General features: G+C 43.2%; 1 long non-coding RNA gene across 3 annotated transcripts; it reads left to right on the plus strand.

Moving 5' to 3' along the window:
• On the plus strand, positions 1-26,530 carry LOC138843369 (uncharacterized). Of its 3 annotated transcripts, XR_016220608.1 has the most exons (6): positions 1-152; positions 10,733-10,772; positions 11,457-11,481; positions 11,566-11,632; positions 22,906-22,945; positions 26,339-26,530. It is a non-coding gene; the product is annotated as an uncharacterized LOC138843369 (long non-coding RNA). The 3 variants fall into 3 exon arrangements; XR_016220606.1 differs by having other exon boundaries at positions 2-152; positions 11,457-11,632; XR_016220607.1 differs by lacking the exon at positions 11,457-11,481 and having other exon boundaries at positions 2-152.
• Positions 26,531-26,684: the final 154 nt, after the last annotated feature.

Genomic DNA, 26,684 nt, shown 5'->3' on the forward strand with positions numbered 1-26,684 from the left:
TGCATGCTTGGCATGTGGGAAGCAGAGCATGGATTGGTGGAAGAGGACTATAAAGGAAGAGAGAGACAATATGCACTGGGAAACATCTGAGCAACATCTGAGCAACCCCTGAGAGAGCTGGCCGGCAGTGTGCCGCTCCTCCACGGAAGCGGGTAAAGCGGCAGGGGTGCCGCCCCTCTGCAGAGGCCGGGGAAGGGGGGGGGGCAGCAGCTAACCCGGGAAGGGTCAGGCAAAGAGAACAGCGCAAGGTCCGGTGTCGTTCCTCCGTGAATGGGGGAGCAACATCTTCTAAGTCTGATATTCTCTCTTCTGTTTCACTGGCTCTGTTTTTAAGACTCTAATGTTTTTGTCATTTGATCTATTGAGTTCTTCATTTCATTTTGATTTCTCTTCACTATCACACTTTCCTCTTCTACTAGTTTCTGCATTTCATTTCCATTTTCATGAGAGAGATTTTCTATCCTGTCCATTAAGTATTTCTGTAGTTCAAGAATTTGCTTTTGAAAACTTCTGAATGTTCTTATCGTAATTTTTTTGAAATCCATATCTTGCATTTCTTTTATCTCATCATCTTTGTAATCTTGGCTTGGGGTGTTTTTTTCGTTTGGGGGCATCATAATGTGTTCGTTGATCTTGTTCCTTCGGTTTCTGTGTTTGTTGCTCGGCATTTTGAAGGAGATCTTTGAATTCTTCCCTTACTGTGGTGTTTTTTTTTCTTGTTATACTATGACTGTGTTAAGTGGACTGTCTGCTGTTGGAGGAGCCTTGGAGGCTTGAGATGGGTGTGGCCAGAGAGCTGTGCTTAGTTCTTCAGGGTTAAGGGTGTGCCAAAGGTGACACACTCAGGTTAGGCATGGTAGATCTCTCTCTCTTATTTATTTATTTATTATTATTATTTTAGGAGGGAAGTAATACCACACAGCTGAGCAGAATTGATGGTAGTTAGCTTCTAATCTCTGGTGTCTGTCTGTATAGCATTCCTCTGCTTTTTTTTCCCACAGACCACCCAAGGAATCCGTTCTGCCCTCAGTGTGGGTTTAATTTCTCCTGCATTCTCCCACTGGGTTGCCAAGGTTACTGAATTGTAGTGTCTCTGGAGATTACTCACGTGACCTCCATGAGTTCTCTCACCCACCGTCTCTTTTTTTCCCTGCCTCAGTTCATTAGCTCTACCCTTTCACTAAACCCTAACCTCCTGGTATTTCACCCCCACCCCCAGAGACAGGTTTTTCTGTTTGACTGAGTTCGCGCACAGCCCTGAGGTCGCGCACAGCTCTGACATCAGGCACAGCCCTGAGGATGCACACCTTTTACGTATGTCCAGAATGGCACCTGCTCTTTGTCTCTTGCTTGCCTTTGCAAGGTGGGCGGAGAGAGAAACTTGTCCGTACTGGTCCCCCCCCCCCCTTTTTTTAATACTATTGAAAATCCAATTGTTTCCATTTCCATTTAATTTATTTTATTTTATTTTTTTTAATTTTTGACAGGCAGAGTGGACAGTGAGAGAGAGAGACAGAGAGAGAAAGGTCTTCCTTTTGCTGTTGGTTCACCCTCCAATGGCAGCCGCTGCAGCCGGTGCACCGCGCTGATCCGATGGCAGGAGCCAGGAGCCAGGTGCTTTTCCTGGTCTCCCATGGGGTGCAGGGCCCAAGCACCTGGGCCATCCTCCACTGCACTCCCTGGCCATAGCAGAGAGCTGGCCTGGAAGAGGGGCAACCGGGACAGAATCCGGCGCCCTGACCGGGACTAGAACCCAGTGTGCCGGCGCCGCAAGGTGGAGGATTAGCTTATTGAGCCACGGCGCTGGCTTTAATTTATTTTTATATTAAAAATATTTTATTTATATAAAGTGAGGAAATTTCATGTGCTTCATAAGTACGGATTTAGAAGGAAAGTGATACTATGATGTTTAAAAAACATTCTTTAAATCAATATTTAAAAAGCACAAATCACTCAACAGAGAAACGTGTCACATGCCACTTTTGTATGGCTGGAAGAGTGGTGACAAACTCTATTTCTGTTTGTTATAGAAGTTCTTTATTTACCTTCAATCATAAATGAGGACTTTTAGAGTATAGTATTCTGGGTTAATTTTTGTTGCTTAAGATTTGGAATACATCTTGCCATTCTCTCCTAGCCTTTTAGGGTTTCTGATAAGTCTAATGTGAGCCTAATTGGAGAGCTTCTGAAAGTAAACTGGCGTTACTCTGGTGCACATTTTACAATCTTTTCTTTATGATTTACTTTGGAGAATTTGACTACAATGTGTCATGGTGAAGATTTTTTCTGCTTATATCCACTATGAGTTTTGTGTGCTTCCTCTATTTGGACATTCCTTCTTTTCTCCAAATCAGGGAAGTTTTCTGAAATTATTTCACTAAATTGTCTCTTTTCACACCTTCAGAATCCAGTCTCTTTTCACACCTTCAGAAATTCGTAAAGCCTGTATGTTGGGTCATTTGATAGTATCACGTAAGTCTCTGTTACTCTTATTTTCTAATTTCTTCTTTGTTTTCTTTTTTTTTTGTTTTAATCTGACTGTAAAATTTGTCTTCTAACTTGTATATTCTTTCTTCTGCCTCATTGAGTCTATTCTTAAGGATTCTCACTGTCTTTTTTACTCATTCAATTGAATTTTTCATATCCAATATTTCATTTTGATTTCAATTTAAAATCTCAATTTCATGGGGAAACATTTCCTGCTTCTCATGTATGGATTTCTTTAGTTCATGAATTTGTTTTTTATGATGAATTTGTTTTTTGATGAATTTTTTGAATTCCATTTCTGGCATTTCTTCAATCTCTTCTTCACATTCTATTATTGAAGAGTTTTGTTCTGTTGGGATCATCATGTTGTCTTCCATATTCTTGTTTCTTGAATTGTTTCTTTTATTATTAGGCATTTATGGTGATACTTGTTAGGATTTTTTTTTCCTCTGTGATGTCCTTTATCTTTGAACTGTGTTTCTTTGGCTTATGAGAGTGCCTGTTCTTTCAGTGAATACCCAGAGGTGAATGCTGGGTGTAGTCAGGGAGTTCTGCACAGTGCTTCAAGGTTAACGGAGTGTCCAGGATGACACCCAAGATGGACATGGTAAATCTCTTTTTTATCAGAGGGGAGATTTGTTCTGTTCTGTTGGCACATTCTGCTCACCTCCTCTCCGCAATGGAGACCAGCGCCTGTGCAGGAGCCCCAGTGGGTATAGTTTTCATCTTCACTGCCACAATAACAACACAAAGAATCTATGCAGTCCTCCCTGTGAACATGGATGCTGCAGCAATGACCCTCACCAGGAACTCAGGTAGCCCCAAGCATGTGGAGCCACCCACAGTGATTGGCCAAAGGTCATGACGCACCCTGCACCCTCCCACACAGCCACGGTGTTTTTTTAAATTTTTTAAACATTTTTATTTATTTATTTGAAAGTCACACAGAGAGGGGAGAGGCAGAGAGAGAGAGGTCTTCCATCCAATGGTGTACTCCCCAATTGGCTGCAGCTGCACCAATCTGAAGCCAGGAGCCAAGAGCTTCTTCCAGGTCTTCCATGTGAGTGCAGGGGCCCAAGGACTTGGACTATCTTCTACAGCTTTCCTAGGCCATAGCAGAGAGCTAGATTGGAAGTGGAGCAGCGGGGACTTGAACCAGCACCCATATGGGTTGCCTGTGTTTCAGGCCAGGGCGTTAATCTGCTGTGCCCCAGTGCTGGCCCTAGCCATAGTGTTTTCACAGTCCTGATACCCCAGCATCACACAGTCATGAGAATTCAGCACCCTGTCAATTCTCCCATCCAGACTCAGGCAACAGACTCAGTTTCCTTCATATATACTACACTTTTGTACTGTGTTTATTAGTTACCATAAATCAGGGAAAACATAGGGTATTTGTCTTTTTGGGGCTGGTGTATTTTATTAAGCATAATGTTTTCCAGTTCCAACTATGTTGTAAAAGACAGGATTTCATTCTTTTTTATGGCTGAGTAGTATTCCATACTGTATATATGCGACATTTTCCTTATCCAATCATCAGTTTATTGGCATCTGGGTTGATTCTACATCTTAGCTATTGTGTATTGAGCTGCAATAAATGTGGGAATAGAGATAACATTTCCATATGCTGATTTCACTTCCTTCAGTTAAATTCCCAGGAGTGGCATGTCTGGGTAATGTGGTAGATAAATTGTCAGATTTCTGAGAAATCTCCATACTGCCTCCTTAAATAGTGGTTGTACTACTTTACATTCCCATCAACAGTGTATAGGGTACATTTTACTCCACATCCTTGCCAAAATAGATTTATTGTTTTAATTTTGGTTTATAGATTTTTTTTTTTGACAGGCAGAATTAGATAGTGTGAGAGAGACAGAAAGGTCTTCCTTCCGTTGGTTCACTCCCCAGATGGCCACTATGGCTGGCGTGCTGCTCCGATCCGAAGCCAGGAGCCAGGTGCTTCTTCCTGGTCTCCCATGCAGGTGCAGGGCTCCAGCACTTGGGCCATCCTCCACTGCCCTCCTGGGCCACAGCAGGGAGCTGGACTGGAAGAGGAGCAACAGGGACAGAACCAGCGCCCCAACCAGGACTAGAACCCCGGGGTGCTGGCACCGCAGGTGGAGGATTAGCCTAGTGAGCCGTGGCACCAGCCTATAGATGTTCTAAATGGGATGAAGTGACAGCCTATTGTGTTTATTTTTTTAAAGCTTTATTTATTTATTTGAAAGAGTTAAATAGGAGAAACAGAGGCAGAGAGAGAGAGAATTTTCTAGCTACTGGTTCACTCCCCAAATAACTATAATGGTCAAGGCTTGGCTAGGAGCTTCTTCTAGACCACCCACATGGTACAGAGGTGAAAGGGCTTGGATTATCTTCTATTACTTTCCCAGTTGCATTAGCAGGGAGCTGGATCAGAAGTTTAGCATCTAGGACTCAAACTGGCACCCACAGGGATGCTGATAATGCAGACAGTATCTTTGCATGCTATACCACAGCACCAACCCCTCATTGTGGTTTTTATTTGCATTTCTCTGATGACTAATGATCCTGAGCATTTTTCCATTGTTGGCCATTTGAATTCCATCCTTTTAAAAATGCTTTTTCATGTTCTATGTGCATTTCTTAACTAGATTGTTTTTGTTGTTGAGTTTTGTCAGCTCTTAATAAATTTTGTATATTATTCTTTTATTGCATAATTCACATTTTTTCCCATTCTCTTGATTGCTTTTTTATTTGGTTAAGAGTTTCTTTTATAATTCAGAAGTTTCTTAGCTTAGTATAATTCATTTGCCTATTTTTTGCTTTTGTTGCCTGTGCTTCTGCAGTCTTTTCCAAGAAGTTTTTGGCTATGCCAATGCATTATAGACATTTACCTCTATTAATTTGATGGTTTCATGTCATAGATCTTATATCCATTTCGAGTTGATTGTTAGATAAGGTTTAAATAGGGATCTTGTTTCATAATTTTGTATACATGGATCCAATTTTCTCAGCTCCATTTTTGAAGATATTGCCCTTTCTCTGGGGGTTGATTTTAGCTTCTTTATGAAAGATTAGTTGGTTGTGTGTGTATGTAGGTTAGTTTCTGGGGTTTCTATTCTGTTCCTTTGGTCTACATGTCTATTTTGTACCCGTACCAGACTTTTTTTTTTTTATTATAACTGTCCTATAAATATGTTCTTGAAATCTGATACTGTGATGCTTCTGGTTTTGTTTTAGTTGTTTAAGTTAGCTCTTCAGGGTCTCTTGTTTCTGCATGATATTTTTTCACTTGAGAGTTGGAGTTACACGGAGAGAGGAGAGGCAGAGAGAGAGAGAGAGAGGTCTTCCATCTGATGGTTCACTCCCCAATTGACCACAACTTCAGATTGGCTGGAACTATGCCAATCTGAAGCCAGGAGCTTCCTCTGGATATCCCACATGGGCGCAGGGGCCCAAGGACTTGGGCCATCCTCCACTGCTATCCCAGGCCATAGCAGAGAGCTGGATGGGAAGTGGAGTAGCCGGGACTGGAATTGGCACCCATATGGGATGCCAGCACTTCAGTCAGGGTGTTAACCAGCTGTACCACAATGCTGACCCCTCTGCATGAATTTTAACATCATTTTTTCCTGTGTCTGTGAAGAATGCCATTGGTATTTTGGTTGTGATTGCACTGAGCTTGCAAATTGCTTTGGGTAGAATGAACATTTTGATGATATTAATTCTACTAATCCACAAGTATGGAAGAGTCTTCCATTTTTGGTGTCCTCTCTTTCTTTAATGTTTTGTAATTTTCATTGTGGAGATCTTTCACATCTTGGTAAAATTTATTTCAAGGTATTTAATTTTTTGTAACTATTGTGAATTCTACTGTTTTTATGTTATTTTTCAGCCATGGCATTGTGTACAAAGGCTGTTGGCAGTGTGTTGATTTTATATTTTGCAATTTTGATGAGCAACTTGATATGTTATCCCTCTTAGTATTTTTTTTGTTTGTTCTACTTAATACTTTTGGTTGAATACTGTAATCAATACACAATTCTTCTTAAGTGCTGAAACTTAACTGAAAAGTGATCACTGTTGAATATAAGAGTGGGAATAAGAGAGGGAAGAGATGTGCAATTCGGGACATGCTCAAGCTGACTTACCTCAAACGGTAGAGTTAGAAACAAAGCAGGGGATTCCAGTTCAATCCCATCAAGGTGGCATGTGCCAATGCCATTTCACTAGTCCCAGTGATCAATTTCTGTTCACAATTGATCATAATGATAGGACTAAGAACCAAAGGGATCACATAAACAAGAATAGTGTCTGCAAATACTAGCTGATATAATCAAAAAGGGAGAGAATGATCCAACATGGGAAGTGAGATACACAGCAGGCCCATAGAATGGAAGATGTCCTAAACAGCACTCTGGCCTCAGAATCAGCCCTGAAGGCATGCGGATCCGGCTGAAAAGCCCATGAGAGTATTTCAGGCATGGAAAGCCAAGACACTCTGGGAAAAAAAAAAACTAAATGAAAGATCTCCACTAGTGAGATCCCAGTGGAAAGAATGGGTCATCAAAGAAGGAGGTACCTTTCTCTGAAGGGAGGAGAGAACTTCCACTTTGACCATGGCCTTGTCTAAAAATTGTCAGAGTCAGTGAACTCAGGGGGCTTCCATAGCCTTGGCAGCTCATGAGAAGAGCCTGTGGTGATTACTGATGCCATAAACAAGAGTGTCAATTTGTTAAGTCAACAACAGGAGTCACTGTGCACTTACTCCTCATGTAGGATCTTTGTCCTTAGTGTGCTGTACATTGAGATTTAATGCTATAACTAGTACTCAAACAGTATTTTTCACTATGTTTCTGTGTGGGAGCAAACTGTTGAAATCTTTACTTAATGTATGCTAAACTGATCTTCTGTATATAAAGAGAATCGAAAATGAATCTTGATGTGAATGGAAGGGGAGAGGGAGTGGGAAAGGGGAGGGTTGTGGGTGGGAGGGACGTTATGGGGGGAAGCCATTGTAATCCATAAGCTGTACTTTGGAAATTTATATTCATTAAATAAAAGTTTTAAAAAAAGAAATTTATCAGTTTCTAGGCATAAGACAGAAGAATTTTATGCTAGCATTCTCCTACTTATTCCAACTGACATAAAAGGCAGAGACTAGGAAAAACAATGAGTCCACCTAGAAGGTTTAGGATATAACATTCCAGTCTGGGGCTTTTTCATGTCCCTGGGAAGTCTCCAGATTCCCACCTTTAAGTCCGGCCCTGCAGGGATGCCCCTCAAGACTGATGCCATCTTACTTGGTGCACATGTGTACTGCCTTCAGAACACAGAGTGAAGTCAGCCAGCTCTAGCCACCCACATTGGCACCCAAGTCTGTGAGCCCCATGTTATTCAAATGATGATTTTCCTTCTGGTTAACATCTTTGGGATGAGTGGCCATTGGCCAGCTCCTCACTAAGAGTGAGGTTCCTGTTGTCAGGACATGTTCAGTGATGAGATATTAGTGATTGGTGTTAGCCAAGAGCACCTTGGGTGTTTATGCCCCAAACTTGCTAGTAGGGGAGGATCCAGTGGCCCATAGACAAACATATTAAATATGTGTGTGTGTTAGATTACATGTTTTTTAAACACTTTTCTAAATTTTTAAAATGTATATAAATGAACATATTTCGTATATCTCATATATGCACTTTTGAGAACATAATGACACTTCCCACTTCATCCTCCCTCTCTCCCTGATGCCCACCCTTCCTTGTACTTCTTTTCTTATTTTTCTGTTAATCTTTGCAATAATATGCTTTCTATTTTTATTTTGAGAACAAATTTTATCATTAAAGAAGCACCTAAGGAAAAAAAAGCAATATAATTGGGCACTTGGGCTTATCTAAAACTTATGAGACATAAGAATATCATCTGCTTAATACACTAAAATGAAGTCAATCTTTGAGAACAAGTTTTACTATTAACTCTCATAATACAGCTCTTTGAGGACAGAGGTCCTGCAAGGGAAGTTAGTGCACAGTGACTCTTGTTGTTAACCTAACAATTAACATTTTTATATATCACCAGTGATCACCTAAGGCTCTGGACATGAGCTGCCTGGGGTATGGAAGCCTTTTTTAAATTTATTTGTTAAGGAATACAAATTTCATAAATACAACTTTAGGAATATAGTTATTCTTCCCACCATATCAGCCCTCCTACCCACACCCCCATGCCTCCTCCTTCTCCCTTTCTCCTTGCCAGTCCCATTCTTATGGAAGCCTTTTAAATCCACAAACTCCTTCAGTATTTAAACAAGTCCATAAGCAATGTGGATGTTCTCTCCTCCATTCAGAGAAAAGTACATCCTTCTTTGATGACCGCTTCTTTCCACTGGGATCTCACCCACCAGTGGTCCTTCATGTAGGAAGTCTTTTCCACAGTGTCTTGGCTTTCCATACCTGTAATGGTCTTCTGGGATTTCAGCCAGACCAGAATGTCTTAAGGCTGATTCTGAGGTCAGAGTGCTACTTTAAGTGATTGTCATTCTATGAATCTACTGTGTAGACTGCTTCCTATGTTGGATCATTCACGCCTTTTTAGTTCTATTAATATTACAAAACTCTTAATCCTATTTATATAATCACTTTAACACTTAATCCTAGCTATATAATCTCTTTAATGCTTATTGCTATCCCTATGATCACTTTAACACTTAAATGGGTTTTTTATCACCCTGTTTAAGGAGATTTGGTGTCCCATGGCAAGTTTTTAACTGTACCCTCAGAAGTAAGTCCATAGGAATGTTTGTGTAACTATACAACTTTACAGTTAAAACTTCATACATTTCATAATTACTTCAGGAACATGGTGATTCTTCCCGTGCTCACCCTCCCACCCACACTTCCACCCCCCCTTCCTCCTTCCTCTCTTATTCCCACTCTTATTTTTTTTTTTTTACTAAGGTTTATTTTCAATTAACTTTATACACATATGATTAACTCTATATTAAGTAAAGAGTCCAACAAATAGTATGAAAGGGAAGAAAAACTTCCTCAATTGTCAAGAAAATGGCTGTTCAAAGACATTGCTTCTCAAAATGTCAATTTCAGTTCTATAGATTGCCATTTAGGTGCTCTATTAGTTATCACAGATCGTGGAGAACATATGGTAATTGTCCCTTTGGGACTGGCTTATTTCATTAAGTATGATATTTTCTAGTTTCATCCATTTTGTTGTAAATGACTGGATTTTTTCACTGCTGTGTAGTATTCCATGGTGTGCAGATCCTATAATTTCTTTATCCAGTCTTCAGTTGATGGGTATTTGGGTTGATTCCATGTCTTAGCTATTGTGATTGAGCTGTAATAAACATGGGGGTACAGATAACTCTCTCATCTGCTGATATTATTTGCCTTGGATAAATTCCCAGGTGTGGGATGGGTGGGTCATATAACAGGTCATTATTCAGATTTCTGAGGAAACTCCATACTGTCTTTTATACTGGCATTTCCAGTTTATTTTTTAAAGATTTTTAAAAATCATTTGAAAGGTAGAGTTACAGAGGGGCAGAAGCAGAGAGAGAGAGAGAGGTCTCCCATCCCCTGGTTCCCTCCCCAGTTGGCTGCAATGGGTGGAGTTGGGCTGATTTGATGCCAGGATCCAGGAGCTTCTTCCAGGCCTCCCACATGGGTGCAGAGGCCTGAGGACTTGGGCTGTTTTCTACTGCTTTCCCAGGCTATCAGCAGGGACCCAGATTAGAATTGGAGCAGCCCAGACTGGAATTGGTGCCCATATGAGTAACTGGCACTGCAGGTTGTGGCTTAACCTGCTACATCACAATGCCAGCACTGCTCAGGGGGTTATTCAAAGTATAGATTTTTCCTCTGTTGGCTATTTCTGGAGAGAATGGCCAGCTGCTCATTGAAAGAGAGGTCTCTATTGTCAGAACTGGTTCATATATGGCCTTGGTGATTGGACCAATCGACCCTGGGCCTGGAGACAAAGGAAGCCTTGGTGCTTATGACCCATGCTTGCCATTAGGATATGGGAAGGCCCAGTAGACAGTGATTAAAGTGTCTCCATATTGTGTGCATTATTAATTCATTTGTATCTGTATATTTTGTGCTTATAAACTTCTGTATTTGGGAGTCATAGGTTTATTTCTATTTGTATTATTTTTGATATGTCTTTGTATATGTAAGTAAACATATTGATACATATTGTGTGTAAGTAGACATTTCTGGAAATAATGACAGTATCACTTCTTCCCTCTTAGGATGTTGAGGCCTCCCAGATGCAAAATTACAGCTATATAGGTAAGAGAAATTTATTTATATTTTATAGACATATCTGAGTATTTATGTAGTTAAATATGTCTTTAGAGATTCACTCAATATTTTCTTACATTTCCTTGTGTGGATATAGGTAAGTGTTTGTCCAAGATTGTCATTTTTGCTGTGGACATAATACAAGCTTTAACCTCCCACTGGTGAACCATGGCTGTACTGAAGATGTAGGGACTTTTGGCTGACAGGGACCCTTGCCTGGCTGCAGCCATAGATGTAAAACTAGTTCTTGGCCTTGTGCATGGGTAGTTTGTATCCATAGCTTCCTCCAGTAGTTAGAACATACCTCAATCCAACAGTGCAAAATCTTACATTAGTCACACCTCATGCATCCATTTGGGAAGGCCCAACCCTTGACCTCTGATCCAGGAACATTGGTCTGTCATGCCCCAAGAAGGTCTGGATTTCTAAGTGTATGTAAGTGTGTCAGTATATATGAAACAGTTCTGGAGAAATATGGGGATGCCCTACAGATCAGGTTGAGAAGAAAAGCAGAGATGTTTTCATACTCAGTTTACAGATCATAAATACTACCTTGTATTTTGTAGCTTTTTGGAGATAACTTTTGTACATATTTTGCTAGACCTGTGACTATTTTTGAGTGGTCCAGTAAATGGCATTTGGTAACATTTAAATTCCACTTGTTCTCTGCAGGTATAAAGCACATCAGGAGGCACTGGTACACTAACAGTGTCTTTGCTTCTTTTGGTCTCCATTGGCCGTAATGCATGAACAGGATAATCAGTGCTCCCCATCTCCTTAGGTAATTGGGAAGTCAGGACCTGAAACTGTGACTACCAATGGACAGCAATTCATCTGGTGTCCTGGATGTAAGTGAAGCAAGCTATTCAATAATATGAGTTTTTTAAGATAACTTCTTGGTGTTTCTCATTTTCATTGAAGAGAATTGACGTGTAGCTGATCCTGTTGATCAGGGGGACCAGTCTGCCAGAGTCAGTTGGAAGCCTTTCATGGCCATGAGTGGAATTGAAAAAGGCTACTTCCACTGATGACTGATATCATTCACAACAGCCAAATAGTCAACCCTTGAATTCTCAGTGTCTGATTCCTGAACATCTTATATCATTACCTATAGTATGAAGTATCATGCATACCTGATACTATACACCTCATTATATAGAGCTGTGGTGATGCTCACAGCTTCAGACATTGGTAGCTCCAACCTAGTTAAAGATAAAGACAGAGAGTGGGTATCTGGTACATTGGATAAGAAGTTCATATTCCATTTTAAAGTGCCTGGGTTTGAGTCCAGCTCTATTTCCGATCCCAGCCCCCTGATCATGTGCACCTCAGGGGTCAGCAGGTGATGGGTGAAATAGTTGTGGGAGACCTGGATTGAGTTCTTTGGGGGTGAAACAGCAAATGGAAGACCTCAGTCTCTCTCTCACTTTCTGTCTCCATTTTTAATAAATAAAATTAAGAAATAATGTTAAACACTGATAGTCTTGTGGAAAATGAAATAACATACTTAGCAGAGCAGGGCAAAATCCATATAGCAGGGAAGCCTCTGGTCAGGGTCTTGGTTGCTGTTAGAAGTTTCAGAACTTTGCCTGGATTAAGAGATCTATCATGCTTTATCTATGGCCAAGTGCATACGCACTGTGCATCTCTGGTCATAGGCACTGCTGCTCTAGCCTTCACAGTCTCTAGTAACCTCAGTCAATGGCTACCTTATGACTACACAGACTGGCCAGCAGAAGCAATGCTCTCTTTACCCTGAGACTCTTAGTTGCTTATCTGCAATCCCTCCCCTCTTTCCCACGGAAAGTTTTAAGCATTCTGATGATTTATAGAGGTGGATACAAGATAGAAGTGTTAGGGTCTGAAAAAGCCCACTGCCCGAGGAATGACTCCAAGAGACTTATTCTCTCATGCAACCAGCAAAGGGTTAAATTTATTGATCCAACATGTTGGGGCCCTCTGACAAGGACAGAGGAGCAGTGAGGAACTACAGCATAGGGTTTATAAAGGCAAAAACCACAAAATCGGGAGGGGGGAGAGAATACACGGTTGCTAAGCGGTTGCTAAAATCTTACAATCAGCAATTATGATTTTAAGACATAGACAAATCACATCTTCATTATTAGCCCAGGTAACCCAGGTGCAACCTTTCTACTTTTAAGCTTGAGCAATCATGCTAGGGTTTTTTTGTGCATTGCCAAGGGTAATGTAGTGCACTGCTATTGTCCGACTATTTGAGATCATAGTTTCAGACCAGAGTCTCACGGTGGGGGGGTTGCTTTCCCAGAATGCAGTCTCAAGTGCTCCAAAATGGAGTCCCTACTGTCAAGGTGCTACTTCACTCTGTTTTATTTTTACAGCTGCACCAGGAAGGTTTAAACCTGTAAGCTTAAGCTTAACTTTTTACACCCGTACATATACAATTTTAACTCTTCATTCCCCACTCCTTGTTGTGAGGATCTCTAATCTTAGAGATTATTCATTTTAGTCTCTTTTAATGTGACATATTATCTTATGACCATGAGTTTAACATTTTTAACTTGTTTCCACATGAAGGTGATGAGTCTATTTAACACACAAGGTCCTATGGTTACAATTAGGAGTAGAACAATTAAGGGTCCTGCTAGGGCTGACAGTAGGGTAGTAAGCCATGGGGACCAGACGAACCATGACTTAAACCATCCCTGTTGAGTTTCCCTCTCCCGTTGCCGTTTTTCCAGTCATTTTCTGAGTTTGGCCATGGAGTTCCTAACCACCCCGGTTCAGTCGGCATAAAAACAACATTTTTTCTTTAGGGCCACGCATAACCCCCCCCCCCCCCATGAAAATGAGATTCAACCACTGCCTGTTCTGTAATACTGAAATGCAGATATTGGGCTGCATCTGGGAGATTGTGGAAGATTTGTCAGGCAGAAGGGGCGGGGATCTCCACCTGGCAGGTTATCAGGTAGAAGGGGGCAGAGCAGGATGCAAAGGCCAGGCTGCCTGTGAAACATTGTCAGGATGACTGAGATGTAGATGCATATGCTGGACACATTAGGCCTTTATGTCACACACACATAAGCTCATAACTGACTTTCTGCCTAATATTTTCCCCTCAAGAGGTAATACCCAAAATCTTCTTTGGGATTATGGATGGAGTTCCATTTTCTGTAACTTCTTCGAAGCTGGCACGTGGGCATCGAGGGGGTTTGGGTATTTCCTCTTGCTACCTGTCTTATGGTGTGCAACAGTGGCCTTGGAAAGACTGTGCTGCTCGGTCCAGAGGGCTGCTCAGGTCGTCCAGTGGAATGGGCTGGAAGTCTTGCCTGATGACCATTTGGAGTTCAACAGCTTTTAGTCTGTTAGAGACAAAATGAACAAGGGCATTAAAAACACACGGTGCAAAGAGAAGCATCAAGATTGCAGAAGTTAGTGGGCCAAGGAGAGGAAATAGCCAGGATTCCCGTGACCAGATGTCAGGCCAGAAATCCCAGCCCTGCTTGGCCTGGTCCTGGAGCTGTTTGGCTTTTTTCCAGGAAAAGTACAAATTTGGGTTTGTGCCTGTCTAGTCTGATTGACCCAGAGACAACATATTTTTTTTTTTTTTTTTTTGATATTTAGTAGCCAGTTTTGCTAGGAAGTTAAGCCAATGTACAAGACTAGAGTCTCAGGCTGGGAAAAAGACAGACTAATGAATTATTTACATTTAACCATTTATATTATGGATTATTGTGCACCCCCCTCAAGAGATAGGCCCTTTAAGTCCTCAGTGAGGCCCTGTCCAAATCGGTGTAGGGCTATCTGAGTTAGCTGTTACTGAAAGCCCTGTTTTTAGGAACTGGCAGGGAGGGCTTTCTAAGCTTAATGTTATTGGATAGACTTTTAAGGCCTGGCTGGGTGTGTGAGGCCCAGACCTATCCATGGGGTGTTGGAAGAGAATTGAAAGAGATGCAAATCTCCTTTAAGGGAGGCACCCTGTTGACTTGCATTACATGGCTGGACTAGGAGGAGAGCTGAATAGGAGGCTGATAGAAATAGGCAACTTGCGTTTCACTGACCCTAGGCCATCCCCTCAATAGCAGTGGCTGGAGCTGGAAGCTGGGCAGAGGCTGGGCAGAGCCAAAGGCTTTTTAGCTCGGGGCCACAGGGTCTGTAGTTCTGAACCAGGAGTCCTTTGACACCCAGGGCAGTTCCGTGTCCAGTGACTGTGCTCTTGGCAGAGCTGACAGAAGGCATTTGCTGTCATGACAGCTGCTTGCCCAATGCCCTGGCTCCTTATATCAGCAACAGGTGCCGTTTGGGGTGCACTGGCCTTGCTGGGTCTCCTTGATGGTAATCACTGTGTAAAGCAGCCATTGATTGGTCTGTTGCCTATCCTTTGCTGCTAGCTTGCTCCTCATTTTCCTGGTCTCTAATAAAGTAGACCATGGAGGCAGCCTCTATGATGTCAGTTAAGTGGATGCTCAACCCAACCCTGATTTTTGGAGATTTTTTTTTTTAATATCAGGGTGAGCTAGAAAAACTATGGTCATGGGCAAATTTTGACACTTAGTATTTTCCTGCGAGTTAAGACCATGCCCATGAGGAGAACTATGACCTTTTAGGTAAGATCAACTGTGGTGACCTGTTTGTATACTTTGAGGTTGTCAGTGTAACTTTTTATTTATTTTTTAGTTTGGTTTAAAAGGGGAGTTCTGCCCATTTACCACGTACACCGAAAAATTGATCTAGTTGTCACATTATTTTATAGTTTAACCTTTTTTTTGTTATGTTGTTTGGGGCCCTATACTGTGGTCAGGCATTATTACAGAAAAGGTCAGTCACCCCTTACATAAGGTCTGGGGATCAAACCGTACATCACAGTGGAGAGTCCTGCAGAACAGTAGTAACTTCCCTTCTGGAAGAGAAAAGAGGAGAAGTGAGGCAGCGAGTTGGGTCTCTAGCCTGACTTTTTGGGCTTTTAAATTTAACTGGCAGTTTAACCAGTGTTTACTGCGTAGCCTGACTTAGAGGAGAAATTGTGGCAGAGGTCTTGCCATTCTTTGGCTTCCGGGTATTTACCGTGTAGCCTGTGGACACTAGGGCTTTTTTTGGGTTTCTGGAACCCAGTTTTCTAGCATCTGCCGCATAACCATAACTTAACAGAGACAGTAGAGTACACAATGGATTAACATGAATTTTATGTCTCTTGTTGTCTAATAAACCAGAAATAAAAAAAACTTGTATATAAGAGTTTACATAATTTAGAATTATTTAACAGAGTCAAAAAGAGCTTACAGGACCTAACTCTAGAAATGGCAGAGTAACCGATTAAGCAGACACTGTTAAAATAGACGTTACAGTTTTTGCAAAAACAGATTCCAAGATTTATGATTTAGACCATTTTTAGATATTTACTAACATTAGTACATACTTAAAAAAAAACCCATTGTTATAACAGAAGATCAGACTTTAACTTTAGGTCAGTGTATTTTGGCATTAGCAATCAACTCTGTAAACAATATTTTAAAATTGTAAACATTTTAAAACTTTTTATGACTTGTTTACACCTTTTGAAACTTTACACCCGTAGTTACTTTTACATAGCCTTGAATTGTCATGTGTGGACAACCTATGAGAATACATGTTAACAAACTCAGTTTTTCTTTTTTTTTATCAATTTTGAGATGTTAAAATTATATATAATATATTTTCCCAAGTTTTACTTAGCACTGATGCCTAGATGACTTAAGACACTGAGTTATTAATGAATACCACACCATTATCTGAAATAAAAGTTAAAATTACATTTTTATGTTTTTAAGTAACATGAGGATAACACCTCCTGGACAGCAAACACTACTGCATGTTTACAACTTTGAAAAGATCTTTCTCATTAAGAGAAACAAGTTTAAAGCATATCAAAGACATGTAAAACTGAGCAAGCAAGCCACTGAGCAAACTGAAGGGTGTTTGCATTACCTCAATTTTCTGAACCAATCTGCATTGGCTTACTTTAGTTAACAACATAAAGGCTTGTATACACAGAATTTACTTTTATTTTTATAAGACCACTTTAGCTGGAAAGCAAAAACATAAATACAGTATAGGTCTGACACCATTTATAACATTTTAATATATTTTATATAATCTGAATTGACCCAAGCAGCTTTTACTTTAACAAATTTAGAGTCTCATTCTTTGAGAGTTCCAGGGATCCGGCTGGAAGCCCAAAGTTGGAGGACTCAGTTTAGAATTTAAGCTGTCAGAGAGTCAAACCATTTAGCCAAAATTAGTACATTTTTGACCAGTTGGGTAATCACTCAGACATTAAAAACAGATAAACAATGTAAATAACTTTGCATTGTAGTTTTCCCAATCAAGACTCTAATGGCAATAGAAAAACGCGAAACCTTCAAGACAGGTGAATGCTCTCAGATGAGTCAGGGACAGCAGCACAGAAAAGAGCTGATTATCAGCATATGAACCCATTGTTTAGGTTTTCATTAACTGCAAAGAGAAAAACCCATCAGGTTAGAAAGGGTTAATGGCTTAAGGTTCTGACTCCCTCAGGTAAGGCCAGCAGTAGTATTGAATTGGAAATTCCTCCAGGAGAGGAGAGAAAAAAAAGCAGCCCTGGGGTGGGGGCTCTGCCTAGAGATATTTGGCTATGCCTGCCTGGGTGCGGCAGGCCACAAGGACTAGAATAGAGTGCAGAGAAAGGCTGTGGTCCCCCATTTACAGGGAAGACTGCACACACCGGGGCCTGGCAGGACTAATCGTGGGGTTGGGTAGGTGTGCCGTTTCACCAAGAGTGTTGGGAACCTCCTATAATTTAACCAAAGCCAGATCAATTAGGACTACTGCAGACAGTCAATTACAACAGATAGTTAACTTTAGCTCTTTTCCAGATTTAGTTCTCAGGCAATCAAAGCTTAGCAACAGTAATAGTTTACAAAAAACTTTAAGACGCACCAGAGCTACCATAAGCTGCAAAGACGGAAAACTTTCTACCAGGTTGGAAAGGGTTAACAGGTAACAGCTTTTCCCTAGGTGGAGAGACTTGTGGAATTTCCCTCTCCCTTTCTCCTGGCCAGTGGTATGGGAATGGAGAAGAAGAGAGCAAAAGGGTGGGGGAGGGAGCCCCCGGGAGGAGGAGGAAGGCAGAAAGCAATGGAGCTCCTCAGTCTGGGGGCTGAGTGGGGTTTGAAATCTCCTATCACTCAAGATTGCCCACTACCTAATTGTCTGAGTTTACCTGGAGGGCCAATATTAGCCTCGACCGAAGCTAAGCCCTGCTCGTGTAGCAGTAGGCAGAGTGACCAGGCGTCCCTCCGAGAGAGAGACCTGGTCCTCGGGTCACAGTCCAGCCACCGGGAAGCCGAAGCAAGCTCAAGGGGTCTCCAGGCTCTCAGCCAACTGCCCTTCCTAATTTCCCTCCCATTCCTTACAATCCCTCTGGAGTTTTGGCCGTAGCTAAGCCGTGGCTGGGGGGACTCCACGTTCTCGGAGAGCTGTGGGGTGCCGGACACTCAAGGGTCACTTCCACAGATCCGGTCCCGCTTGAGGGAAGGAATACTGACCTCCGATGGCTTCTTAAAATCCCGGTCCGGGTGCCCATGATGGCCAGGCTGGAGAATGGCCTCTTTCACTCGGCTAATGAGTGGTAAATGGAATGAGTGGAATAAGCCCTCCGGGGGCCAATCCACTCGGAGAGTAGGCCATTTAGAGGCACAGAAAGACTGCCACTTTACCTTCTTCACTGACAAAGAAAAGGTTATGTGCCTAACGACCAATGATTCAAAGTTAGAGACAAAGGTGTAGACACAGTCTGGCCCATGTTAGCAAACAACACAATGTACACAAACAAATAGCATAGAGAAGCAGCACAGAACGACCACACAAAGTGTCTACCAAATGGGAGCCCTCATATGGCGTCCCATACAAATGCTAAATGGCAAGAGAATACAATCAACAAACAACAAGGCAGCCAACAAAGCACCTTAACAAATACAAAAGACTAAGGAGCTCGATCAAATACCAACATTTCGGCAGTACAAACAAAACGTGAGTCTCTGCAGTCTATTTCCCTACTGCAGGCAACCCACCAAACAGGAAACACTGGGCATCCCCAGTTCTCCCTTTCTCCTGGGGCATCCCCCGGGATGTGGTCTGTGGCTCTGGAGCACATCTGCCTGCCACAGTTGGGTGGAGCTCTCGCTCGAGCCTGACAACCACGCTGCCGATTACAAACAAATAACAAACCTTACCAAACAACAAGTCAAAGTGTACACATTTAATCAAAACAATAGGCGCTGTACTCACCCAGAGAGATATCCATTGGAGGCGTCCACAGGCAGCAGTCAGATCTCTGTGGGACCTCCAAATGTTAGGGTCTGAAAAAGCCCACTGCCCGAGGAACGACTCCAAGAGACTTATTCTCTCATGCAACCAGCAAAGGGTTAAATTTATTGATCCAACATGTTGGGGCCCTCTGACAAGGACAGAGGAGCAGTGAGGAACTACAGCATAGGGTTTATAAAGGCAAAAACCACAAAATCGGGAGGGGGGAGAAAATACAAGGTTGCTAAGTGGTTGCTAAAATCTTACAATCAGCAATTATGATTTTAAGACATAGACAAATCACATCTTCATTATTAGCCCAGGTAACCCAGGTGCAACCTTTCTACTTTTAAGCTTGAGCAATCATGCTAGGGTTTTTTTGTGCATTGCCAAGGGTAATGTAGTGCACTGCTATTGTCCGACTATTTGAGATCATAGTTTCAGACCAGAGTCTCACGGTGGGGGGGTTGCTTTCCCAGAATGCAGTCTCAAGTGCTCCAAAATGGAGTCCCTACTGTCAAGGTGCTACTTCACTCTGTTTTATTTTTACAGCTGCACCAGGAAGGTTTAAACCTGTAAGCTTAAGCTTAACTTTTTACACCCGTACATATACAATTTTAACTCTTCAGAAGTAGACCTGATACAAAGGGAAATGGAAATCAGTTTAAAAGTATTGTTTAGGACTCAAGTGCTTTGGAAAAATTGAGTCTGGCTTCAGAAGGGAAGTTCAGCAGAGGCAAAATCAGACCATGGTTGCCCAGGACGTCTGGAGCGCACCTGTGAAGGAGGCCCTAGGGCTACACATCAAGACTCGTGGGAGAGTGCCTGGTGGCCATGGGCAGTGCAGTGAGAATGAGCATCCCTAGGAGGGTGAGAAGGGGGCTGTGCAGTTCTCCAGGACCCCCATTTCCCTTTCAAGTCAGCTGATGCTTCCTGACTGCATAATGCAGGTGCCCTACAGGGACCTGTATGTTTGAGAATCTGCCACAGTGCTCTGGGTTTTCCCTGTGTGTTCACTCCCTGTCAGAAGTGGCAGAGCATGTGTAGTGCACCTGCCAACAGGAGATGGGGACATTAACACTCATAAAGGAGACTCCAGGTGATTGAAGGAAGAGACCTGGTGTGTCCCCAGGTGAGAGTTGTGATGAAACTTATCCAATGGCAGACACTTCAGTGTATCCCACAGAGAGAATATCTTGTCCTGTGACCTCATTCATTGTTTGTATTGTCTGTCTTTGTTCCAGTGTAGTTCATGTGGATTTCATTTTGAGTAAAAGACTAATATACTATAAGATAGAATTAGGGGAGCCGGCGCCGTGGCTCAATAGGCTAATCCTCCACCTTGCGGCGCCGGCACACCGGGTTCTAGTCCCGGTTGGGGCGCCGGATTCTGTCCCGGTTGCCCCTCTTCCAGGCCAGCTCTCTGCTATGGCCAGGGAGTGCAGTGGAGGATGGCCCAGGTGCTTGGGCCCTGCACCCCATGGGAGACCAGGAAAAGCACCTGGCTCCTGGCTCCTGCCAGGATCAGCGCGGTGCGCCGGCTGCAGCGGCGGCCATTGGAGGGTGAACCAACGGCAAAAGGAAGACCTTTCTCTCTCTGTCTCTCTCTCTCACTGTCCACTCTGCCTGTCAAAAAAAAAAAAAAAAAAAAAAAAAGATAGAATTAGGGATGATTCTGTAGGAATCTCTTAGGTTCTGGGCCACTTGCTTTGTGAAATTTCAAAAATAAAATCACTGAGGTCAATCTATTTACTTTCTGAATGCTGCATGTAACCTCCACCCCACATCTTCAGATGAAGGTGGATGACAGGGCACATGCATGGCCCACACCATTTCAGAATGAAGCACAGGCAATTTAGTTATGAAAGGGAGTGGCCATCTGTGAGGCCCTTTGTTTCCATCCCACCATCCCATGCATCTCTTAGGACTTGGTGAATGGGTTATGGCTTCAGTACCATTGCTGGCCTACACACAGTGAGAATTGTACTATCAGGAAAGTGAGATGCAAGTGCAAGACCAACACCACCCGGCACTATCATTTATCAGTGACAGATCCAGTGAAGAAACCAGATAGATTTTGGACCTTTCAAAACATGAACTAGCTACAGGATGCCCGATATATTAACAGTACCCATTCAGGTTTTAAACACAGCCTTCCCCACCCATATAGCAGCTGATCTTGTAATGAGGAGGTGATCAAAAGCCATCTGTATGGTTACTTTGGTACATGCTACCATTTTCCTTGGTCTCTTTTCTGATTTCTTTCCTTTTTTTTTTTTAAAGATTTATTTATTTATTTACTTGAAAGTTAGAGTTACACGGAGAGAGAAGGAGAGTCAGAGAGAGAGAGAGAGAGAGAGAGATCTTCCATCCACTGGTTCATTCTCCAGTTGGCCACAAGTGCCAGAGCTGCGCCGATCCAAAGCCAGGAGCTTCTTCCTGGTCTCCCATGTGGGTGCAGGGGCCCCAGGACTTGGGCTATCTTCCACTGCTTTCCCAGACCACAGCAGAGAGCTGGATCTGAAGTGGCAGTGGCTTTCCCTACTCTGCCACGGCACCAGACCCCTGATTTCTTTCTACTGACTCAAGTGCCAAAAACCTCATCTTTGGCAGCATCTTCTGCTTTCCCCATAGACTCCAAGGTGACTTTCCCCCTCCCAGGGGCTCCTGCTCACTCCTAACTGCTATAAGACTATCTTCCAACCTCTCCCATGGCCCTTTCCAGAGACTTCCTTTCTGACTCCTTGGGAGTCAAAGTTGAAACCCACAAATGTGATGCTGTTTCTTGCCATGTCCCCAGTCATAGTGACGCTAACTTCTGCAGGGAGATTGTCCTTGATGGTGGCCCTTGGTAACTTCCACTGGGATGAGGCACCCAAAGCCCCATCTCTGCAGTACTGCCTGGTCCTCAGGACTGCTCTGGGCTCTAGGACTGAGATTTACAAGGAAACCATACCATGTAGTATGCTTTGAAGATGTGGGCTCTCATTCCTTTTTTTTCAGTAATAGGAAGAGATTCCAATTGAATCAGCCTCTGCTCTATGAATTCATTTGAAGAATTCAGACTTTGCCAGAGTAGGTAAATCTCAGAAACACAGTTTAGGCCCTGCATGAAGTTAGAAGTACCCCTTGTCGACTCCACTCTGAGACCAAAGTTTGTCATCCCATGTAGCCTTCAGGGAATGGGGCCTTTTCCTGGCTCTGTAAAGTCCCCAAACACCCACTCTCCACTGGCACCCGGACTGAGCTGTCCATTAGCCATCTGACCTCATGTCTACATGCACTGCTGTCATGGTCACCTCAGAACACAGAATGAGGGAATGTTCTCCAGGGAGGGGCCCAGCTGCAGCCACCCCTGTGGCACCTGAGAACCTGAACACCTGATAGGTTATTGAGAGGATACATTCTTTCCAGTGAACAGTTTTGGGAAGAGTAGCCAGTTCCACACTGAGAGTGACAAACCTGTTGTCAGTTGTCTCAGTAATATGGACCTGTTGATTGGTGTCAGCCAGGGTCCCTTATATCTGGTGGCAGAGGGACTCTCTGGGTGTTTATGCCCCTTTGATCTTTATCAGGTGAGTTGTGGGCCCAGTATTGCCTAACATAAAAATTATTGTGTGTGTATGTGTGATGAGTGTGAGATTGTGTGTGTTCCTGCTTTTCATGTATTTTGTATGTGTATAGTTTCTTGTTATAAACTCAGGTATTTAGAAGTTGTAGGTTTATGTCCAGTTATATTTTTATTTAATGCATATGTATGTATTTTGTGTGTATACATGTCTAGAAATTATGGTAGTAATAAATTCCTTCCTCCTAGGCTGTTGAAGTATGCTGGGCCCAAGGATACAGCCACACAGGTAAGACAACTTTCTCTATATCTAGACTCATTTGAGTATTTTTGCAGTTAGGTGTGTACCTTAGAGTTCCTTCAGTTTTTCTGTCCATTTACACAAGTGCACACAACTAAGTATTACCATAAGACGATGTTTTCAATAGGGACACCATACAGGTTTTTTCCCAAACATTTACTTACTTTATTTGAAAGGCAGAGAGGAGACAGAGAGAGAGAGAGAGAGAGAGAGAAAGAGAAAGAGAGAGAGTTAGAGAGAGGGATGGGGGGAGAGAGAGAGAGAAAGAGAGAGTTAGAGAGAGAGAGAGATGGTCCATTTGCTGGTTCACTCCCCAAATGACTCCATCAGTCTAAATTGGGCCAGGCCAAGGCCAAGGAGCCAGGAACTTCATCTGGGTTTCCCACATGGATGCAGGGGCCATCTTCTGCTTTGCCAGGCACACTAGCAGGGAACTGGATTGGAAGTGGAGCAGATGGGACTCAAACCAGAGCCCATATGAGTTGCTGTCATTGCAGGTGGTAGCTTAGCCCACTGCATCACAACACTGGCCCCACCATACAGGTTGTGGCCTGTTATTGATGATCCAGGAGACATCTGGAAACCTCACTGGGCTATACTCAGAAAGGAGCTGGACTGAACAAGGCTCTGCTTCCTAACCTGTCCTGGCCTTGTCATGGGCAGTATAGTCCCCACACACCTCCTTTAGCTAGAGTGACACTCTTCACCCTTGAGTGTGAGGACCGGAATTAGGCTCCCTGCTTGCGCATCTACCTAGATCAGCAGGCCCAACACCCAGTCTCTGTCCAAATCATTTTAATGCTTTGGGATTTAACAATATTTTTGTTCATACAAACATTAAGACAGCTGTGAAGAATATTTTGTAGAATATGACACCAATAGAGGGAACTTATGATTAGTTATTTCAAAATATATGTTTTCATAAATTATTTTACTCTTTAAAAAACAATTTTATGTAAATCTGGATGTTAGTTTTTCTCACCTTTATTTAGGTAATTCTCACAAGGAAAAATACATTTACAGTTCTTTAAATTTACTTGTTTTTGACCAAATGAGAGGGATAGGGTGGGAAGAAAACACATTTCCATCCACTGCTTATGTCCCCAAATGCCTGCTGTGGCTGTGGTGGACTGGGGCCAAAGTCAGAAGCTGGGAACTCAGTCCAGGTGTGGCAAGGACCTAGCTACTGGAGCCCTGATGCTGCTTCCAAGTGTCTGCATCAGGTTAAACCTAGAGCCAGGAACTGAAGCCAGGCACTAGTGCATGGAATGTGAGCCTCTTTTCCTGTATCTCAACTGTGAGGCCCAGAAACCATTCCAGTATCATTTTTTTAACTTTCTTAGAATATTTTTTAAAATTAATATTGAATTCCTCATCTCCAGTAATTCTGTGTGGTTCTTCTTCTTTTTTATTATTATTTGACAGATAGAGTTAGACAGATAGAGATAGAGAGCCAGAGAGAAAGGTCTTCCTTCCGTTAGTTCATCCCCCAAATGGCCGTTATGGCTGGCACGCTGCGCCGATCCGAAGCCAGGAGCCAGGTGCTTCTTCCTGGTCTCCAACGTGCGTGCAGGTGCCCAAGGACTTGGGCCATCCTCCACTGCCTTCCTGGGCCACAGCAGAGAGCTGGACTGGAAGAGGAGCAACCAGGACTAGAACCCGGCAACCGTATGGGATGCTGGCACCACAGGCAGAGGATTAACCATGTGAGCCAGGGTGCTGGCCCCATGGTTCTTGTTTATCATTAACATCTGAAGAGTTCTGATTATATCCATGTACTTTTTCGTGATTTTATCTGCTGGTCTATGCATGCCTTGTGTAACTCAGTGAGCTTCCATTCAAGTGACCTTTTGACATTCTTTCAGCAATTTGCAGATCTCCCATTTCTGGGGCTGTTACTGAGCATTTGTTATCATTCATTTCACTCCCCATGTGCACTGGGAGAAGCAGCCACCACTCCCACTCTTTATACACTGTCTTTATGGGGCATGTCCACAGAACCCAGCAGTGATCAGCTGGAGGCGAGACAGAGACTTAGCCTAGGGTGTGCTCCATAAGGCTGGGCACAAGTCCCCATCACTGCTCCCCTTCCCATTTCACAGGGAAGACCTCAGTGCTGAACCTCATTGAAATATCCAGGATCAGCACTGGCTCTGAGTGCAGGCCTTGACCTTTCCCTTGTCTCTGTTGTCCCATCAGTCAGGCTCTGCAGGCTGCTCACTGTGCGGGAAGAGCCAGCCCATACCCTGACCCCATGGAGGGCGACATGAGCAGGTCAGAGGCCAGGTGGCCAGGTGCACTGCATAGTCTCACGTTCTCTCCTGCAGAAATCAGGGGTGAAGGCAGCCTTGTCTGTTAGCTAAACCCAGATAGGTGAGGGGATGATGCACATTAAGTGAAATTGCTCTTCTTACCCCATATAAATGCGACTCAGGTTGTACCTGGTGCTTCAGGTTCTCTGCAGATTCTGAACTTCAGAGCATTTTGGCAGTAACTGTAATGTCACTGTAGGTGTTACTGTGGAACAGTCAGCATAAGTTTCCTTCTTGGCCTTCGTCCTGTGAATTTAATTGAAAATGTAAATCCATGCTTTGAAATCTAGTGCTTTCTCTAACACTGCCCTTCATTATGGAGGCCATAGTTTAGAAGTGACCTTAGCTTCTAGTACACAATTCAAAATGCTTTGTAGTCAACTTATTCACTGAAATACTAATCTTAGAATTGTCTTCCCCATTAATACATAGTTCCTCACACACACAGGCTTTTGAAACAAACATTTTTTTTTTCTCCCAGATGCAATGATATTTTTTTTTTTGACAGGCAGAGTGGACAGTGAGAGAGAGACAGAGAGAAAGGTCTTCCTTTTTGCTGTTGGTTCACCCTCCAATGGCCACCGCGGCCAGCACGCTGCGGCCGGTGCACCGCGCTGATCCAATGGCAGGAGCCAGGTGCTTTTCCTTGTCTCCCATGGGGTGCAGGGCCCAAGCACTTGAGCCATCCTCCACTGCACTCCCTGGCCACAGCAGAGGGCTGGCCTGGAAGAGGGGCAACCAGGACAGAATCCGGTGCCCTGACTGGGACTAGAACCCAGTGTGCCAGCGCCGCAAGGTGGAGGATTAGCCTAGTGAGCTGCGGCGCTGGCCGCAATGATATTTCAATAGAATTTACTATTTGTAAGTTTTGTGGATATTTCCTCTGGAATATTGCTGTAATTTTCAAGCCAGAGATTATAAACTATTTGAAAAGCTCTCATGTAGCTCCCAGATGTCCTAGCAATGGCTATTTGTTAATTTTTGCTTTGCATTAATTAACTGACCAAACTGTCTGAGTGCTGGGATGTGTCTGGGCACACACTCAGGTTGGACATTTCTATTTGTACAGATTCCACAGGGAAGGCTCCTGGGATGGACAGATCAACCTGAGTCCCAGTGCACACTCTGGAGGGTGCCCATGGGGAGTTCTTCGTGTCTCATGAAGCCTTAGTTGCTGCTGCACCTACTGCTGTCTTCACGCGTGGATCTGCTGCTTCCAAACTGTCTCTCTCATGCACATGTGCACCAGGAGGCCACACTAGTGCCCCCACTGCCCATGCTGCCTGACCAGTCTCTCCACTGCCCACCCTGCCTGCGTTTCTGAAGTCCCAGGATGCACCACATCATCCATGCATCCTTCCAACCTGTGCTGGCCTCTTCTGTGGCAGGTCACCTGTCCCTGGTATGGAGTGTCA

Source organism: Oryctolagus cuniculus, chromosome 14 (assembly GCF_051225735.1).
Source record: "Oryctolagus cuniculus isolate XC-2025 breed Fujian yellow rabbit chromosome 14, ASM5122573v1, whole genome shotgun sequence".
NCBI classification, from domain to species: domain Eukaryota; kingdom Metazoa; phylum Chordata; class Mammalia; order Lagomorpha; family Leporidae; genus Oryctolagus; species Oryctolagus cuniculus.